A 21972-nucleotide genomic window follows, 5' to 3' on the forward strand; every position below is an offset into this window, starting at 1 on the left:
TCATTCGATTATTCATTCCATTAAGCCTACTGCCAGCAGGCACATTTAAAGAAATATAATCTGATTGATTGGGGTAATGAGGGACTTAAAATGTGCCTATAGATTATGCATTTAACTTGTCAGCGAGGCTATTGAGCCGTACTGTATTGTACCCATTCTGCAATCTGTTAATAAAGTTTTCAATCAATCAATCAATCAATGGCGTTAGAAAATCAGGATTTCTGCGATCGACACCTGCTGTCTTTTCAGGTGAGGCGGCCGTGCACAATTATCCTGAGTATCAAGTCTGGTTTGAATTAACGAGACTGAATCAGCGTTCGAGGAACAGGGAAAGCCTGGATTCAAACATCGGGTTAATTGAATCTGGATAATGGGACTTTTGATCGACTTAGTTGAACCAGGTACGGGGAATAGGGCCCAGGAGTTAGACAAGAAGATACATACCTTTTTCGTCTCTCTGCATGCATTAGGCTTAGGGAACGCCTGGACCGTTAGCCTAGCTTAGCTTCACCACTAGAAGTGGGTCAGACATTTACCAGAGTTCCCGACACTCACGAAATACACACTCCAAATACAATCAAAATACAACTCCCAAACGTTCCTGTAAACATGTTGTGACCTGTGTATTTACCACGTCTCCCAGTCACATAAGTCACACAAGTCTCCCAGTCACACAAGTCACACAAGTCTCCCAGTCACACAAGTCTCCCAGTGACACAAGTCTCCCAGTCACACAAGTATCCAAGTCACACAAGTCACATGAGTCTCCCAGTCACACAAGTCTCCCAGTCACACTAGTCTCCAAAGCACAGAGGTCTCCCAGTCACACAAGTCTCCCAGTCACACGAGTCTCCCAGTCACACAAGTCACACAAGTCTCCCAGTCACACAAGTCTCCAAGTCACACAAGTATCCCAGTCACACAAGTCTCCAGTCACACAAGTCACACAAGTCTCCCAGTCACACAAGTCTCCAAGTCACACAAGTCACACGAGTCTCCCAGTCACACAAGTCTCCCAGTCACACAAGTCACACGAGTCTCCCAGTCACACAAGTTTCCAAGTCACACAAGTCTCCAAGTCACACAAGTCTCCCAGTCACACAAGTCTCCAAGTCACACAAGTCACATGAGTCTCCCAGTCACACAAGTCTCCCAGTCACACAAGTCGCCAAGTCACACAAGTCACACGAGTCTCCCAGTCACACAAGTCACACAAGTCTCCAAGTCACACGAGTCTCCCAGTCACACAAGTCTCCAAGTCACACAAGTCACATGAGTCTCCCAGTCACACAAGTCTCCAAATCACACAAGTCTCCCAGTCACACAAGTCTCCCAGTGACACAAGTCTCCAAGTCACACAAGTCTCCCAGTCACACAAGTCTCCCAGACACACAAGTCTCCCAGTCACACAAGTCACATGAGTCTCCCAGTCACACAAGTGACTTAGAGACTTGTGTGACTGGGAGACTTGTGTGACTGGGAGACTTGTGTGTCTGGGAGACTTGTGTGACTGGGAGACTCGTGTGACTGGGAGACTTGTGTGACTGGGAGACTTGTGTGACTGGGAGACTTGTGTGTCTGGGAGACTTGTGTGACTGGGTGACTCGTGTGACTTGGAGACTTGTGTGACTGGGAGACTTGTGTGACTGGGAGACTTGTGTGACTGGGAGACTCGTGTGACTTGTGTGCCTGGTAGACTCGTGTAACTTGTGTGACTGGGAGACGTGGTAAATACACAAGTCACAACGATAGGTTATGTAGATAACCTAGTTATATTAGTATTGGCTGAGCGTCCCGCTCTGAGCCTTACGAGATACTTCTATCTCCTGTGATACTTAATGTATCTCCCACGAATAAAAAACACATGCACCCCACCTGTATGGGGCCCCGCCCCTTACGGTGGCACCACCCATATAACCATGACTCTGGTCATGAAACACCCTTCCTCGCCAAAACCCGTCCCAGGAAAAGATCCCTCAAGAGGGAACTCAGGGCCGCGCAGAGCGGGACGCTCAGCCAATACTAATATAACTAGGTTATCTACATAACCTATCGTTATATATCGTATTTGCATCGCGTCCCGCTCTGAGCCTTACAAGATAATGGGGAAGAGCGGGCGCGAGACCCGACAGATGTACCCCCTGAGGACCCGTAAGCCCACATCAAGGGGTGCGGGGAGCCCTGTCACCCCATCCTCCCTAATGAAGGGGGGGCGCAGTCAACTCCACCTGAATGCGAACAAGAGGGAAACTAGAACCCCTTGAACACACCGTACAGGCGGAACCACGTGTGACTCAACACACTGTGGCCCATACCCATACACTCCTGCTACCCGACCAAAGGACGGGAAGCAGGAAAGGCCACAGACCCCAGAACCGCCTGGGAGACAGAACCCCCGGTCATGTCCATGAGGAAAACCTTACAAAGGAGCCCGGGGAGGACCATGAAGCTGCAGCATAGATGGCCTCCACCGAGGCCCCACCCAGGAGAGCGGCAGAGGCAGCCACCCCACGAGTGGAGTGCGCCCTGACGCCCCCAGGGGGATCCTGCCCAGCCAACGTGTAGCAGCGGGTAACACCCTCGCACAACCAATGGGACAGGCGCTGCTCCGACAGTGCCTTACCAGCACGAGCCCCACCGTAACAGACAAAAAGCTGGACGGTAACCCTGAAATCCTGAGTACGGCTGAGGTAAATCCCCAAGCACGGACTGGACATGACAGGTGAAGGCCCGCATCTAACTCACTAGTGTGAGGAGGAGGACGAAACGCCTGAACCACAATATCCCGGGAGCGGAAGGAACTCCGGATATTCTTAGGCACGAAAGCAAGATCAGGTCGCAGAGTGACACCGCAATCGGTCCGAAAAGACAGGCACTCTGGACGTACCGAGAGAGCACATAGCTCACCTACGCGTTTAGCGGAAGTGACAGCCAGAAGGAACGCGGTCCTGAAGGACAGCTGTCCCCACGGCGCCTGCTCGAGCGGCTCAAACGGGGCCAAGGACAACCGACCGAGGACCAATTGAAGATCCCAAGTCGGAGCCAAGGAGCGTTGCACCGGCTTAACGCGTCGAGCGCCAATCAGGAAACGCTTCACAAGAGGGTGGCTGAACAAGACATCCCCTCAAACCCCTCATGATAGGAGGATATAGCTGCTGCATATACCCTCACCGTCGAAGCCGACAGTCTATCAAGGAGAGACTGGAGGTAACCAAGGACAGCATCCAGGGGGCAGGAGACTGAGTCCCGGCCCCCCGCCTTACACCACACTTGGAACATACGTCATCTGCCCGCGTAAGCGCGACAGTGGAGGGAGCATGCGCATTCCAGATGGTAACACCATCAGGATCAAGAACCTGCGCCCCTCAACGTACCCGTCCCAACAACTGACCTAACAGATGTATGGGGAAGAATCCCTGGCGGCACGGCATCGGTCCCAGACCTGCCTGGCCATGTCCAGACGCAATCCTCACCCGTCAGGATGAGGGCCGCCCCGCGACAGTACACCTGCACCCACATTCTCCCTGCCGGGGATGTGGGGAGCCCTCAGGCCGCGCAGATGGAGGACGCCCATAGCCAGCCGCCCGCCACCTGGTGCAGACAGGGGGAGCGTACTCCTCCCTGTCTGTCGATACACGACACTGACGTCGTATCGTCCGTCCTGATCAACACCATTTGTGGACCAGAAGGACCGCTTTCAACACCAACACATTGAACGTAGCGCAGACCGGGCAGCATGGTTTGCCAGCTGCCCCCTACTGCGTTGGCCCGACGCATCACCAGCGAGGGAGGCGTCGGTGAAAACGCGACGTGAGACAGCGCCGTAACCGTCCTAGGACGGAACCTCCCGAGCGTGTTGACAACACGCTCTGAGATGGATGCCCATAGCCCTCCAACCGTTGACTGGGAAGAGGAATACTCTACATCCAGTCTACAGCAACCCCAGGCTGGTAGAGACCTGCCTGGTATGAGACCTGACGATCCACCTTGACCGCGAAGGACCAGAACGTCATCAGGGCAGAACACTCCGTAACCCCGGACGACGCAGAGGCCCCAGTGCGGCCTCCACGCACTTGGTGAAGATGCGGGGAGCCAGAGAAAACCGAACGGCAGCCTCTGGTACTCATACGCTAACCCTGCAAAGGAAGCGTAGGTAAGCCCTAGGATGGAAGATCGGGGATGCGCATACGCATCCTACAGGTCTATGGAGGAGAACCAGACCCCCACCTGACAGTGTTCAACAGGTAGGAGACGATCCAAAAAATGCTGAACCTTCCCATGGGACAGGTCCAGCCTGGGTCTTACACCCCTCCCTCCCGACTTCTCGGGCTGAGAACACCGGGAGGAGAACGCCACGACGATGGCTTGCTTCGTCCACAGAGATTGGATCTCGTTGACCAGAGCTGTCCCTGCTGGAGACCCCGACAACAGGGTCTGTACCAAACCTGAAAACGGGTGGGGTTGTGTAAACACAAGTCCCCGCCTCACCGTTCTCTCCATCTACCTCGACATATGGTACTGCCGTAGTCATATGTGACGACACTCCCAATGCACCCGCCGTCACGTGGCGCAGGTCCGCCAGGAACTGTAGATAGTTGGCCCGGTCCCCCCGCTGTGCGTAGACAACCCCGGAACCGTGCGAGGAGCGCGTTCCGTGTTGGAACACCTGACCCTGACACACCCACGAGGCAATCGCACCCAAGGGGGAACCCCGATAGAAAGGGCCGATCTGATACGGGGGGCTTCCGATGAAAAAAGCCCCCCCACTGAACACCCCTCCAGAACATGCTGAAGGAGTTGTTCTGCAGCCGGACATGCAAGGTGTAAGGCCCCCATGGGTTCCTACACACCGTAGCCCTGCAGTGATATTACTACCACCCCAAACCATGTGAGCTGCGACCACTTGCCAATATTTCAGGAGTGGGAGGCACCAACATGATACCTGGCCTGGCGAAGGCGAGGCCGGGGAAGCCCGCACTGTGTGCCTCAAAAGGTTTCGAGCCCTCCTGCTGACAACACTTAAGTTGACAGACGTAACACCAGGCTCAACCAACACAGTTCAAGGTGTGGGAGCCGCTTGACAGCACAACATTCTCACAGACAGACCCAGGCTCAGCCATCAACTAGGTGTCAGCCCCTGTCCCCATGAGAAGCGAAAAAAGGGGGGCCGCCCGCGCATCAACGAAGGCACGCGGCCCGCAGCCAAAGGAAACAATCAGAGCCCACTTCTTCCGCTGGTGTTGGGGAAGGGAGTGATCGGAGAGCGGGCTGCTCGCGGCAGGACGGTGACGGCTTGTTTGTTCAAGCCGAACCCATCCTACATGGCCGATCCCTCGGCCGCCAAGGCTGTCGGCCTTGTGGACACCTGTCGAATCAACGCCCAGGATACCTCTGGCGGGGGAAAAACATGGCCGCCTGTCGAGGACCCCGTCATCGCCGCTGACGAGGCCGTGCTCTCTCTTCTTCTGGCTGCGCGGTGTGAGGCGGTGTAGGGCCTAGGATAATACCGCCCGCGCTCCAGCAGAAGACCAAAATCCCCTGCGGAGAGGGGAACCCTGAGCGGTTATAGCTTGTGGCTGGGTCAAAGCTAATAACGTCAACAACCTCGCGCGATGTGTCGACGTCGGCTGGCCCTCAAGGCCCCTCCACCAGACACCATTTTTTTAATAGAAAAAACCAGCAATTCGAACACAGTTCTAATCGTTGCCAATTCCATACCGTGGCGGTACAAGCCTTAACAGCCCACCAGCCACTCGCCAGGCCGACCCACCCATGGTGTCGGCCGGGCGGGGCATTGTTTCAATATATCAAAAACAAAGGACTGACGTTAACATGGAGCACCAGTGGTGATTGCAAACAGCACCCTCCACTGTGGTGTGCACCATGAAAGGGTTAAATGAATAAAAGAGCTAAACCACAAAAAAACTGTAGAATGAGCAAACCCATACACACAAAGTTTAAGGGGAGACGGACCAGACCCGTCTTCATTCAAAATATTCACAACAGAACACCAGCCCTAGTTTAGCCCATTTACCAAAAAAGGTAAACAAAGCCCCCCCCCCGCACTACTCCCCCAGTATACCGATTGACCGTCAGTATGAATGGTTTGAGAGGAGAGAAAGTTGTAGCAAGACAGACCTTCTCATAGCAGAGTGACAAAACGAAACAATAGCCCCCTACACAGGGCCGCCCCAGGAGGTGGGGGGCCTCGCATCTAAAAACGCACAGGGCCTCACATTTCTCCCAGGCGGCCCTGCCCTTATACTACTGCAGCCTAACGCCAGGCAATGTGGGACCCAAGACAACAATTGCCTGTGCACAGACACGCAACATGTTTATCATGTCGGCTGGACCCATAGCCCCACTACCCGACGCCAACCCAGATGGGAACACCGTTCAACAAACCCCGCCGGAACACAAGGTAAAATACCTGGCTAGGAACCTAGCCACGACCTACCCCGTTGTCAACCCATTTACCCGAAAAAGGTAAATAGAACTCAAAAAGCCCCACAACAGCTACCGACTGACCTTCATTGATGAACCGGGCAAGAGGCGGGAGAGTGACAACATCTCACGGCGGAGACATTAAAACAGCATAGCAATTAGCAGTAGTAATAGCATGCGGCAGTAGCGATAGCATGTAGCATAGCTTCAGATGTTTTAGCAGCACGCCCAAGACAGCTTGGAAACCGTTCCCTGCAGAGAACGTTCACCAAACCATCCTGCCCCCGGCGCCAACACACAACATGGTTGTGTTAACAAAACAAACCAGCATTACTAACACTAATACCCATGCCTGAAGACACAGGGCCTACCTGAGTACAAGCTGGCCCGACAGCCAGCCTTGTACAGCTGAACCTCGATGTGCAGTCATCAAACGAGGAACATCAACACAGGCCCGTCGTGTCGCCGAAAACATGCGTCGAAGATGCCAGGGGCCAGCAACCTCCGGTAAGCTTCCAACATTATTAATCTTCCTTAATCTTTTCATTCCGCTAGTCTCGTATGGTGCACGCATCCAATACGCTGGGACGAAAACAGAGGAAGGGTGTTTCATGACCAGAGTCATGGTTATATGGGTGGTGCCACCGTAAGGGGCGGGGCCCCATACAGGTGGGGTGCATGTGTTTTTTATTCGTGGGAGATACATTAAGTATCACAGGAGATAGAAGTATCTTGTAAGGCTCAGAGCGGGACGCGATGCAAATACGATATATAACATGTTTACAGGAATGTTTTGGAGTTGTATTTTGATTGTATTTGGAGGGTGTATTTCGTGACTGTAGGGAACTCGGGTAAATGTCTGACCCACTTCCAGTGATGAAGCTAAGCTAGGCTAACGGTCCAGGCGTTCCCTAAGCCTAATGCATGCAGAGAGACAAAAAAGGTATGTATCTTCTTTTATACAATGGCATGCAAATTTCTCGATTCTAATTGGCTGAAACAGTCAAGTTACACGTGGGTATTTGTTATAACCAACGCTCTTGGTCCCAGGACCCGCCCACAACCGAATTACTATCACTCCGCCGTGCGAGTTTTTAGAAGTGAAAGCAAGATGGCGGACAGTAAACGTTACGAATGGATATGTTGATAGGGTCATAAAGACTAAATCAAAAACGATTCTGTCACGGCGAATGTGTTAGTTTCTTACACAATGTTGGATTATGTAATTAGTGGGTCATGAGTCATTGTGGAACAAAATAAAAATCTCGCAAATTGATTGATTGATTAATTGCAAAAAAAAATACAAAAAATGTGTACCTACTTTCTATAGAAGCAGCTGGGAGGTGCACTGTTTTAAGTGAGCGTGGATTATTGAATTGATTGATTGATTGATTGATTGATTGATTGATTGCTAATTTTATTACTGTCCGCCTTGTTTCCAACTGGTTAAGCTTGGCGACTCTTTCGAAGTCGCTCTCTTTCAAAGTTGGTTACGGTTAGAGTTTGGAATCAGGGCTGGTGGTCTATCACCCTGCTCTAAAGACAAACTCTAACCATAACCAACTTCGAAAGAGAGCGACTTCGATAGAGTCGCCAAGCTTAACCAGTTGGAAACAAGGCGGACAGTAATAAAATTAGCAATCAATCAATCAATTCAATAATCCACGCTCACTTAAAACAGCGCACCTCCCAGCTGCTTCTATAGAAAGTAGGTTTAAAAAAAATCCCTCCTATAGGGCAAAGAAAACTTAATTTTTTTTGTTTTACCTACTTTCTATAGAAGCATCTAAGAATGAAGTTCTATAGAAAGTAGGTAAAAAAAAAAAAAAAAATTGGATGTGTTAGTTTGTTGGATGTCTTAGTTGAAAGACAGTTGGATGTGTTAGTTTGTTGGATGTCGTGGTTGAAAGACAGTTGGATGTGTTAGTTTGTTGGATGTCTTAGTTGAGAGACAGTTGGATGTGTTAGTTTGTTGGATGTCTTAATGAGAACAGTTGGATGCACTTCCGAGCTGCTTCCACATGGAGGCAATTTCTCTTTTTTTTTGGGGGACTACTTTTTCTGCGGATGGTTTTGCGGAAGGTTGGATGACATCGGCCATTGTATAAAAGCCATTACACCACGTGCAGTCGTGGGTTATGAGAATTAGACCATGCCTAATTCTCATAACGAGGCTGCACCTCGGGCCTAACAACCACCCCTAGGCATGGTCTAATTCTCATAACCCACTCCTGCGTGTGATGTAATGCTTTAGTCTAACTCCAGGGAAGATGTTAAATAAGCTAATTTCCCAAAATGTTGGAGTTTTCCTTTAAACACCATAGAAGGGGATGTCTACATTGTCTGTGGAAAGGTCCGCTGCAGTGGAGAGCACCTTTTCACTAGGAACTGAAGTGCCAGGCACAGCAAGGTAGTGTCCTACCATCATGGCAATGTGAGGATATTTTATTTACACTCACCATCCACTGGACTGCCGCTTGCTGCCTTGTAGGATGCTGTGTCCTCTTTGATGATGTTGGGAAATGTCTTATCTGTGTTCTTGCTCTCAAAGGTCTCCCCAAAAAGCTCCTCCATGACTTCTTAATAATATTTAATAAAAGCATTATTATTCTAAATAAAAAATGGATGATCCTAATAGTATAGACTAAGACTAGATTGCAGTATATTTATTGTAAAATGTATTCACTCTCGTTTGTATATTTTCAGTTCCCACAATCTCTGTGGTGAGATTACTGTATGTCCTCCGGCATAGGTCAGGGTCTAGGTGTGACAGGGACTTGAATCTTGGATCCGGTGCAGTAGATCTATGAAGGTAGTCCTGTAGATTAGGGTCAGTGTATCTGGGGTCCTGGTCCTCTCTAATGGCAGCCTTGACATCTCTAGTGATGGTGCTGTGTTCCTCACTTGCCATGAATTGTAGAATTCTTGTTTTCAGAGACACAGACAGTGCAGTTTCAGTGCTCATTAGGGATGTAAGCATTTTGAGGGGTTTGAGCACCTGGAGGACCACCTCTGCCACTTTATCGTCATCATCAGACAAGGTGACGTTGTCTTGGATATTTCTTTTCAGGGTCTTGTCTGTCAGTGCAGAATATATAGCTGCCTGCTGCTCAAGATAGCGCTCCAAAAAGTGGAGTTCCATCTTGTTGTGACATTGTGTATGAGATTATGGGTGGTTAGCTGTATAATTTCTTGGTTGGTCTTAAGCACATAAGCAGCTGTTTGGTGGAAATAGGAAACCACCTTCCTGATCCTCCCAAGGAGCCAGTCCATCTGGAGATTCCCCTTTGGGAAGCTACATTGATCCGAGCCCAGCTTCAATCACTGCATTTACTTGGTTTGTGGCATTATCCGTGGTGACTGGGATTTAGCTATTTGGCCTTTCTAGCTTTCACTCTGCTACTGCTTCTATCACTACCTGCGCAAGATGTGTGCCTGTGTGACAGATCGTATATGACTCTGCGTTGTGTATTAAATGACGATGCCCCAAGGGAGAGTTGAACCCGGGTCTCCCACGCCGCGGGCGACAACATAGACCGCTGCACTAAGAGGTAAATTCACTCCTGGGTACCGTATCTATGTGTCTTTTATGTTATGGGGAAGTGAGTTTAACTCGCAGGCCGCTTACTGCCACAGTCACTTCTCAACACACGCGTTTATCATGACTGTGGATATACTCACGGACCTCCGTTACACCTGTGTGACTCAAGATTCAAGAGGTTTATTTAGCACATACATACCAGGGCATACAGTGAAATGCGGTTGGCCATGCCCGCTTCGATTATGCAAGAATACAATAGTAAATAATAGTAAATAGTAAATAAAATAAGTAGAATAGACATGATAAAATAGACATGTTAATAAATCCTGAGATAATTGCAATACAATGTTGAGCTACGACTTAAAGGCACTCGGTCCTATGTACACTACTATACAATATACAGTTTTACTTCTATGTCCCTATGCTATACTTGCTATTACTAACTACTCTATACTATGCAATAATCACAACAAGTTATTTTCAGTGTCCTTTTTTCCCTTCCTTTAAAGCAGGGGTAGGCAACCCTAGGCACGCGTGCCTGCATAGGCACGCGGGGGCATTTTCATAGGCACAGGGGGCAGCATTAAAAAAAAAGAAAGAAGAAATTATAATTTTTTATTTTTATTTTTTGCTTTGAAATATTATAGTGAAATATTTTGCACTGTTGTCGCATTTATCTTGTTGAAATCCTCCCACAGGTTCTTTTTACTACCACATATTTAATTGAGACCCTTTATTTGTTTATTATTTCAATTTAGCTGGAAATACATTGCTACATCATTCAGTAACATTTGCAGAGCCTTATAACAAAAACATTATTACGGTCACCATTGTGACCAGTGGGATTAATCAACAAATTGTATTATTTATTTTTCTATTTCATTGAACATTGCACATGTTACTCAAAATGTGAGTATTACCAAGTCAACTTGTGTTCTTAAAATAATGACAATAAACATAGTTTTATTAGGTTGAAATAATGTGGTTGTGTACTTATTTTTCTGTTAACTTATTATGGATTGAAAACTGAAAACCTTAATGCACAGTAACTGAACTCAATATCTTTAAGTTCTGGTAACTTATTATTATTTATTTTTTTACAGTGTAGTCTTGCGATCAATCAAAACGTATTTACACGATATACCTCACATTCACCCTCCATTCACATCCTGGTGTTCTCCTGGTGTTCTCCATTAGCCCTGTAGGTGGAGCTATGACAGCACACGTACAGTACACACCGATGGTGTGTGATGTGTCCAAAAATGAATGGGCAAATGTGAGTGAAATGGTCGCACTGTATGCAGCTGTTTGTCTGCATTGCATTCCCCCCCCCCCCCCCCACTCAGATTTAGGGTTGATACAACCATCATAATAATATTGTTAATAATAACAATAACAATAATGAAGTAATAATGTAAAAATTATCATTAAAAAGACCTGATTATGAGAAAAAAAAAATACGATGGATGGAATATTGTTGAGGCACACTAGTTACAACTATATTTCAAACAGGCACTCCATGTCAAAAAGGTTGCTGACCCCTGCTTTAAAGTGTCCTTTTCTTGTGTGTTTAAAGTGACCTATGGTGTGTTTGTGTGTGAGCGAGTGCAGAATGTGTGTTGTGTGTGTGTATGTGTGTGTGTTCATGTGTGCTTGTGTGTGGAGAGATCAGTGTTCAGTGTTCTGATGGCCTGAGGGGAAAAGCTGAGCCTTAGTCTCTCTGTTCTTGCTGTAGAGGCGCTTGCCCGACCGCAGCAGCTTGAACAGGCTGTTGTTGGCTCTGGTAGTCTCCTAGTGTGTCTGTAGCACCAGACCTCTTAGCACCAGACATAGCTCCTTGCAAAAAGTGCTCAACCAGAGGATGGCTGAAAATCAGCTTATCAGGTAGCCATGCATAGACCTTCACAGTCAAGAAAGACAAAGCATCTAACAGAGACTGGAGGAAAGAGAGGACCGATTCCAGAGGACAGGATATTGGATCCAGAAACATGGCCATACACCAAGATTCAAACGTGGAGTACCTGCATAAACAGAGGTAGTGGAAGAAGTGTGTATGCTCTGAATGGTTCTGATGATAGCAGGATTGATGTCTATTCTTGAGGTTCAGGCTTTCAGAAACCAGACCCCCAGATGCTGTCCGAGGATGGGCAGATGGCACACGCTGAGACCATGGAATGGGCCATGATGGAGCTGTCAGGAGCTGCATAAGGTCGGGGAACCAGCATGCTGACCCCCAGTCCTGCGCTATCAGAATGAGAGTCTGGCACTCTAGTCTCAGCCTCTCCAACAACTGATCCATCAGATAAATGGGGCGAAATGCACAGAGAAGCCCGTCCGGCCACAGGAACAGAGAGAACGCATCCACTCCTTGTGGAGGGTTGTCCTTCAGCCTGCTGGAGAACCACAGGGGACAGTAAGTGTTCTTTTGGTTTGCAAAGAGGTCCACTAAAGCTTCACAAAACGGATTCCAGGTCTGTCGCGAGGGGGTCCTCACCCGCAATGTGGAGAGCTCTGAGAATGTGCAGGTGACACAGCCTGCCAGGTAGGCGTCTGTGAAAACTGTCACATGGGATGGTATGCTGCCAGTGGTAACACCCACAGGAGGAATTTTGGGGGTCCTCCAGTAGTCCAGGTCACCCCTCACTGATTTTCTTTTATAAATGTCCCTTTCTGGGTTGATTTTCTGCAGAGATTAGTGAGCTGCCGACCTCCTGCCCAGCAGGCACATTACTGACAAAGCAGTGACCAAGGGTCATCCTCCTGTGAGGGTGTAACTTTCTTAGAGACGACATAGGATATGAATGAATGGATGATCTTTATTGTCATTGTAACAGGTACAACAACATTTAAAATGCAAGCCCTAGGTGCTAACAATCAACACAGTCCTAAGATAATAAAAACAAGAGTGAGACATAATTAAGCATTACATCACACGCAGGAGTGGTTTGTGACCAATAAACCATGCCTAGGGGTGGTTGTTAGGCCCGAGGCGCAGCCGAGGGTCGTTAGACCCCCCTAGGCATGGTTTATTGGTCACAAATCACGACTGCACGTGGTGTAAAGCTTTTATACAACTGCCAGATTCATCCAACCTTATTTCTATACAATAAACACACATTAATCGAAGATTTATTGAAAAAACCATCCGCCAGAAAAAGTAGTTCCCACAACTCCATGTGGAAGCAGCTTGAAGTGCATCCAACCAAACTAACACATCCAACTGTGTATTATTGGAATGATTGAGAGAAGTTGCCTCATGTGGAAGCAGCTTGAAGTGCATCCAACCAACTAACACATCCAACTGTGTATTATTGGAATGATTGATTGAAAATTTATTAAAACGTTTTCTTTGCCCTATAGGAAAAAAACGTTTTCTTCGCCCTATTTTTTTATTTATTTCTTTTAGCCTAAACTTAACCAGTTGGAAACCAGGGGTACAGTAATAAAATTAGCAATCAATCAATCAATCAATTCAATAGACCATGCTCACTTAAAACAGCGCTGCTTCTCTCTCAGTCTGACTCCCCCGCTGTTGCAGACAGGAGTGTGTGTGTGTGTGCGTGTGTGTGTGTGTGTGTGTCACAGTGTGTGTGTGCGTGTGTGTATGTGTGTGTGTGTGTGTGTGTGTGTGTGTGTGTGTATGTGTGTGTGTGTGTTTGTGGGTACGCCAGCGTCGGACAGTGTGAGAGAGAACGCTGCAAGAAAGTAGGAAGGAAGAAATTTAAATCAATCAATTAATCTATCAATCAATCCGCCAGCGTCGGACAGTGTGAGAGAGAACGCTGCAGTCGGAAAGTAGGAAGGAAGAAATTTAAATCAATCAATTAATCTATCAATCAATCCGCGATTTTTCTTTTGTTCTAGATTGAGTCAAGACCCATCAATTACATCATCCAACATTGTTTAAAATACTAACACGTTCCCCTTGACAGAATCGCTTTATATTTAGTCGTTATGACGCTATCAACATATCCATTTGTTAAAGATTATTGTCCGCCATCTTGTTTTTTCCGACGGAGTGATCCGGCGGAGTGATGTGATTCGGTGGTGGGCGGGTCCTGGGACCAGGAGCGTGGATTATGAAGGATACATACGTGTAAATGGACTGTTTCAGCCAATCAGAATAGAGAAATTTGCATGCCGTTGTATAAATAGACATAAATAGGGGGGATATAAAATATTGCACTATTCCCTTGGTGTTGCATAGTCGTGTCTCATATTGTACAGGGGGGGGGGGGTTGCAGAGGAGATTGTTTCGCTTAGATTTTTAGTTTATCATAAGTTTAGTGCACTTATGGCCCTGGGGTAGAAACGGAACTTACTTATATCTTATTGACATTGGCGAGAAAGAGAAGACATCATGGAGGCTGAGTTCAGAATGATGCCCAAGAACTAGGGATGTCCGATATTATCGGCCTACCGATGTTATCGGCTGATATTGGTATTAAAATGTAATATCGGAAAATATCTGTATCGGTAAAAAGAAAAAATCTTACAATTTTTTTTTACATTTATTTAACCTTTATTTACCCAGGCAAGCAAGTAAGAACAAATTCTTATTTTATTTATTGTCAAAAGTATGCATAATGTTGTGTTAATTCCATGACAAGAGATATGTAATGTTAATTACCTGAAATTATTCCATTTTTCTGGGGGGGAAACCCCGCATATATCTGTATCGGTTGATATCGGTATTGGAAATTAAGAGTTGGACAATATCGGTATATCGGTTATCGGTAAAAAAAAGCCAATATCGAACATCCCTACCAAGAACTCCATCTTCTGGCTTGGAAAATGAGTGCTCTTTTTCCAGTTGATGGTGAACCCCAACAGCGATAGATGCCCTACCAGAAATCTGATGTGAAGCATTTCTGTCTTTTCTGACCGACGAAGAACAAGTATGTCATGCAGGAAGAATAACGTCCTTATTCCCTGGTGACGCAGCGGTTCGAGAGCCATCTGCACACACTTGGAGAAAGTGCAGGGTGCCAGAGAGCATCCTAATGGAATCCTCATATGACCAAGTGGAGCAATTCCCTGTAGGATGGAAAGATGGGGATGTGGAAGTAGGCATCTTTAAAGTCTATGGACATGAACCGATCCCAGTTTGACAGAGTGAAGCAGGGTGTTGACTGAAATTGAGTGAAGGGAGCTAATTGAGTGAAGAGAGGTGTAGAATTGGTCTGGCGCTGCCGGTTTTCTGGGGCACTAGGAAATACTGGGAATAGACCCCCTGCACTGTCTCATTTGGAGTGACAATGGAAATAACCTGCTTGGACATAAGTGTCTGAATGTCGGGGGCGAGAGCAGATGCTGACATCATGTCTGACAGGACTGTGAGGATTGGTCCATTACCGCACGCTTCCAGGTACCAATTACCTCCACACACCTGAAGGGAGTTTCGAATCAGCTCGAAGGGAGCCCTTATATACTCGGGGTTTCTGAAGGTTCATTGTCGGGTCGTTTTGCTTACCTCCGCCTGCAGCTTGTTCCTCCCGTGTTGTTCTCCATCTGTTTCTCCAGTACGCTTTGGAATTCGCCGCTGTCGCCCCTCTCTGCTCCCGTGGACCCGCGCCCCGTATCTCACCTTGCCCCTTGGTGAGTTTTTGGAAGTGTATTTTTTTTATGCTCTGTTTTTCCTCGTTTTTCCTGGACTCAAGATCTATCTGTTTTTTGTGTGTTTCGTTAACACTGAAGAGGTATCGCCTTTGTTATTTCTGGACTCAGCTTTGTTACTGGACTGCCTCGTAATCCCTGCGTTCGGTTGTTGACATTCCTCTTTTTCTCTGTTCCTCTCCGAGTGGATTGACAGTAAGCTGCAGAGACGCAGAGCCAGAGGCCGCAGTGCCACAGAGCCAACTCTGCTCTGGGCTAAGCTGCAGAGCCGCAGAGCCAGACGCCGCAGCGCCACAGAGCCAACTCAGCTCTGGGCCGAGCTGCAGAGCCGCAGAGCCTACTCTGCTCCAGGACATTCCCCCTGAATGCTTCATGTTGTTTTTTCGCTCTTTCTGTTTGAAAATAAATACGCCCTTCGTTTTTGGCTAACTCTGAACTACCTGTCTGTGTCATGCTGTTGGGGTTGTTTACAAACCATAACATTACGACCCGACCATGTCGACCCCAGCCGACACAGACAGTGTTAGAGCAGCTTTGGCTGTCCAGATCCAGCTGACCAACGACCACACCCAACAGTTAGGTGCGGCTGCGGCTGCTGTTCAGGACCTCCGGGCCCAGGTCCAGCCTATTCAGAATTCTCTTGACACTCTAACCACCCAGCAGACTACCCAGGGTAATCAGCAGGCTGATATTCTGCACCAGCTACAGGCTCTCAGTGCAGCATTTAACGCCCTGCTTTTAACTCCACCTGTGGCAGGAGTCCCAGCCAGATCACCACCCGCCGCCGCGACAGACCCTGCACCTCCCGACCTCGCTCCTCGGGAGCCCCATCTCTCCAACCCACGATTGTTCGACGGTAACTTCGAGGACTGTGCCACGTTCATCATGCAATGTGAGTTGGTTCTCATTCATCAACCCAGCCGATTTACGACAGAGGGAGCCCGAGTAGCTTACATGACTAACCTGCTCACAGGCCGAGCAGCACTGTGGGTTACTGCTTCCTGGTCAATGAGGGCTGATTTTTGTTTTTCATACCCAGACTTCGTGGCAGAGCTCCGAAGGGTTTTCCACCACCCAGCTCGTGGCCAGGACCCGGGAGCTCGGTTGGGCACCTTCCGGCAGGGCAGTGGCAGTGTCACCGACTACGCGCTGGAGTTCAGACTGGCCGCAACCGAGAGTGGTTGGAATGATCGGGCGCTTCATCTCACCTTTCTGAAGGGGCTCAACGACGCTGTAAGGGACCAGCTCGCAACCCGGGAGGAGCCCGATTCACTCGAGGCCCTAATCAGCCTCGCCATTCGCATCGACGGACGCCTCCGGGAGAGAAGGCATGAGAGAGCCCGACTGGGACCCCCAGACGTTCCCCAGACCCCCCGTACCCGTGACTGGACTGCTGACCGTCCTGCCTCCTCCGCGACTGGTGGTCTCTTTCCCTCCCGATCTGTGACCAAGGAGGAACCCATGCAGCTGGGACGCACACACCTTAGCCCGGCCAAATGGGAGTCCAGGCTCAGGTCCGGCCTTTGTCTCTACTGCGGCCGGGATGGACACCGTATCTTCAATTGTCCTACCCGGCCAAAAGACTAGGCTTGCTGGGACCCCGGGAGATCCTGGTGAGCCGTTTTTCCTGTTCCCACACCCATGCACCTCCTAACCATCTGACGAGCGTCACCCTGGCCTGGGCGGACCAGCGGGCGACGGTGGGTGCACTCGTTGACTCAGGTGCTGATGAGAGTTTCCTGGACGTTGAGTTTGCCACCCAGGCCAACATTCCACTTGAGAACCTCGAGAGGCCCTTGGAGATTTTCGCGTTGGATCAGCACCGCCTGGCTGACATCACTCAACGCACCTGTCCTGTCCTCCTCACCATTGCTGGTAACCACGTTGAGAGACTCCAGTTCTTTATTACCAGATCCCCTCTTGTCCCAGTAGTCCTGGGTCGGCCCTGGCTCGCGCTGCATGAGCCCCACATCGCCTGGTCCTCCGGCACCATCATGGGGTGGAGCTCCTCCTGTCATGCCCAGTGTCTTCAGGCGGCGTCCAGTCCTTCGCCCCGGAGTTCCCCTTGTGTGCCGCCCTCGGACCTCTCAACTATTCCCCCCGAGTACCACGACCTCGGTGAGGTTTTCAGCAAGTCCCGGGCTCAGGCTCTTCCTCCTCATCGGCCTTACGACTGTGCCATTGACCTCCGCTCTGGGGCTCCCCTTCCCGGCAGCCGCCTCTACAGTCTGACCGTCCCTGAGAAGGCAGCGATGGATAAGTACATCTCTGAGTCCTTGGCAGCAGGCCTCATTCGGCCCTCGTCCTCCCCGGTGGCGGCCGGCTTCTTTTTTGTTGGGAAGAAGGACGGAGATCTTCGGCCCTGCATTGACTATCGCCAACTCAACGAGATCACCATTAAGAACAAGTATCCTCTTCCTCTCATGAACTCCACCTTCGAGCCCCTCACCCAGGCTACCGTCTTCACCAAACTGGACCTCCGGAGTGCCTACCATCTGGTCCGTATCCGAGAGGGCGATGAATGGAAGACCGCCTTCAAGACTCCCAGGGGTCATTACGAGTATCTGGTGATGCCGTTCGGCCTCACCAACGCTCCGGCGGTATTCCAGGCGCTCATGAACGACGTCCTCCGTGACATGCTCGAGGAGTTTGTGGTGGTATACCTTGACGACATCCTCATCTTCTCCAAGACTCTCGAGGAACATGTCCAGCATGTCCGCCGAGTACTGGAGCACCTCCTCCACAACCGGCTCTTCGTTAAGGCAGAGAAGTGCCGTTTCCACTCTGACTCCGTCGATTACCTTGGCTTCATCGTGGAGAGCGGCCTGACCCGAGCCGACCCTCGCAAGATCCAGGCTGTGGAGGAGTGGCCGGAACCCTCCTCTCGGAAGGAGCTACAGAGCTTCCTCGGTTTCGCAAACTTTTACCGGAGGTTCATCCGGAACTACAGCCAAGTGGCGGAACCGCTTACCAGGCTAACCTCTCCCTCCCTGCCGTTTGACTGGTCTCCAGCGGCCTGCGCTGCGTTCCGTTCCCTCAAGAAGAGGTTCACCACCGCCCCGGTCTTGCTCCACCCAGACCCCAAGAAGCAGTTTATTGTGGAGGTGGACGCCTCGGATACTGGTCTAGGGGCTATCTTGTCTCAGCGGTCGGTGACGGACCAGAAGGTCCATCCGTGCGCCTTCTACTCTCGTCGTTTCCTTCCTGCTGAGAGGAACTATGACATTGGCAATCGGGAGCTGCTGGCGGTAGTGGCTGCCTTGGAGGAGTGGCGTCATTGGCTGGAGGGGGCCGAGGAACCGTTCACCATTTGGACGGACCATAAGAACTTGACGTACATCCGTGCATCCAAGCGCCTCAACGGCCGGCAAGCAAGGTGGGCCAGCTTCCTCAGTCGGTTGGACTTCTCGTTGACTTTTCGCCCTGGGTCCCGCAACACAAAGGCCGACTCTCTGTCCCGGTTACACTCCAAGGGGGCTCCAACCACTGAGGATCCGACTCCCATCCTCCCAGAGGTCAGGGTGGTGGGAGTGGTCACCTTGGGCATCGAGACCGTGGTCAGGCGTGCCCTATGTTTCCATCCCGCTCCCAGCAACGTACCTTTTCGTCGCCTCTTCGTCCCCGACTCAGTCCGGTCCCGGGTTCTCCAATGGGGCCATACCAGCCGGTTTGCCTGCCACCCCGGCGTTCAACGCACTTTCTCCTTCCTGGCTCGTCGATTCTGGTGGCCCACCATGAGGAACGACGTCAAGGAGTTTGTTCTGGCCTGCATGGTCTGCGCCCGCAGCAAGGCCTCCCACCAGGCACCCTCCGGTCTATTACAGCCACTGCCCATTCCGAGCCGCCCTTGGTCCCATGTGGCGTTGGACTTCGTCACTGGTCTTCCACCATCCCAGGGAAACACAGTCCTTCTGACTGTGGTGGATCGTTTCAGCAAGGGGGTTCACCTCGTGGCCCTTCCCAAGCTTCCCTCAGCTTCCGAGACAGCGGACCTCCTGACAAGCCACGTGTTCCGCCTCCATGGTTTCCCCCAGGACGTCGTCTCGGACCGGGGTCCCCAGTTCACTTCCCAGGTATGGCGGGCCTTCTGCAAGGGATTGGGGGCTACTGTTAGTCTTTCGTCTGGTTACCATCCACAGACTAACGGACAAACAGAGAGAATGAACCAGAGTGTGGAGTCTGCTCTCCGTTGTGTTGCCGCCAAGAGACCTGCTTCCTGGAGCCGGTTCCTCCCCTGGGTCGAGTACGCCATCAACTCCCTGGTCAGTTCCGCCACCGGCCTCTCGCCGTTCGAGGTATCCCTGGGCTACCAACCACCTCTTTTCTCTGCACAGGAGTCGGAAGTGGCAGTTCCCTCCGTGCAGGATCATCTCGACCGGTGTCGTCAAGTCTGGGAGATCACCAGGACTGCGCTGCTCCGGGCATCGGAGCGCGCCAGTCGGCGAGCTAACTGACGCCAGATCCCTGCGCCGACGTACCAACCTGGGCAGAGGGTGTATGGTTGTCCTCCAAGGATCTCCCGCTTCGATCCTCCGCCAAGAAGCTTAACCCCCGGTTCGTCGGCCCTTTTGAGATCCAGAAGGTGCTCAGTCCCACGGCGGTGAGTCTTAAGCTTCCTGCGTCCATGTGCATTCATCCTGTTTTTCATGTGTCCCGAGTGAAGCCTGTCTCTCTCCCCTGATGCCTCCTGCTCCAGATCCGCCTCCTCCCGAGATGGTGGACGGACACCCCCAGTGGAAGGTCCGCCAGCTCATGGACGTCCGACGGCGAGGACGGGGGTTCCAGTATCTGGTGGACTGGGAGGGATACGGTCCGGAGGAACGGAGCTGGGTCTCCCGCCAGCTCATCATGGATCCCGCCCTAATCACCGACTTCCATCGGTCCCATCCGGGGAAGCCGAGGCCGGGCAGGTCGCCGGGTGGCTCCCGTGGAGGGGGGGGGGGTACTGTGAGGATTGGTCCATTACCGCATGCTTCCAGGTACCAATTACCTCCACACACCTGAGGAAGTTTCGAATCAGCTCGAAGGGAGCCCTTATATACTCGGGGTTTCTGAAGGTTCATTGTCGGGTCGTTTTGCTTACCTCCGCCTGCAGCTTGTTCCTCCCGTGTTGTTCTCCATCTGTTTGTCCAGTACGCTTTGGAATTCGCCGCTGTCGCCCCTCTCTGCTCCGGTGGACCCGCGCCCCGTATCTCACCTTGCCCCTTGGTGAGTTTTTGGAAGTGTATTTTTTTAATGCTCTGTTTTTCCTTGTTTTTCCTGGACTCAAGATCTATCGGTTTTTTGTGTGTTTCGTTAACACTGAAGAGGTATCGCCTTTGTTATTTCTGGACTCAGCTTTGTTACTGGACTGCCTCGTAATCCCTGCGTTCGGTTGTTGACATTCCTCTTTTTCTCTGTTCCTCTCCGAGTGGATTGACAGTAAGCTGCAGAGCCAGAGGCCGCAGCGCCACAGAGCCAATTCTGCTCTGGGCTAAGCTGCAGAGCCGCAGAGCCAGAGGCCACAGCGCCACAGAGCCAACTCAGCTCTGGGCCGAGCTGCAGAGCCTACTCTGCTCCAGGACATTCCCCGTGAATGCTTCATGTTGTTTTTTCGCTCTTTCTGTTTGAAAATAAATACGCCCTTAGATTTTGGCTAACTCTGAACTACCTGTCTGTGTCGTGCTGTTGGGGTTGTTTACATTTACATTTACATTTAGTCATTTAGCTGACGCTTTTATCCAAAGCGACTTACAAGTTCTGTACGACAAGCCATCAGGAAGAGCACAACTCTATCAGCTGAGTAACAATGTTCATCAAAGTGTTGAGTGCTACAGTGTAGGTTAGTTTATTAGGACAAGTGCTTGTATTAGGACAAGTATGGTTAGTTAGGGTTCGATTTTTTTTTTTTTTTTTTTAATTCAGATAATGGTTGAAGAAGTGAGTCTTTAGTCGACGGCGAAAGATTGGACGTGTTTCGGCTGTCCTAACTGGGGTGGGTAGTTCATTCCACCATTGTGGGGCAAGGACTGAGAATAGGCGACTTCTCTTTGATGACCCTCCCGGAGCTTGGATAGGAGTAGGTCTGAGGCGGCCAGAAGATGCAGAGCGTAGGGGTCTTGAGGGTGTGTAGTTAGAGACCATTGACCGGAGGTAGGCGGGAGCAGTTCCCTTTGCCGCACGGTATGCTAGGTCAAGGGCCTTGAAGCGGATTCGTGCAGCAATGGGGAGCCAGTGCAGGTCCCTAAGAAGTGGGGTGACATGGGCCGACTTCGGTAGGTTTGAGATCAGGCGGGCCGCTGCGTTCTGAATGAGTTGAAGAGGCTTAGTGGCAGTGGCCGGGAGGCCAGCGAGCAGTGCGTTGCAGTAGTCGAGGCGGGAGATGACTGTTG

Source organism: Notolepis coatsorum, assembly GCF_963971535.1.
Source record: "Notolepis coatsorum genome assembly, chromosome: 16".
NCBI classification, from domain to species: Eukaryota; Metazoa; Chordata; class Actinopteri; order Aulopiformes; family Paralepididae; genus Notolepis; species Notolepis coatsorum.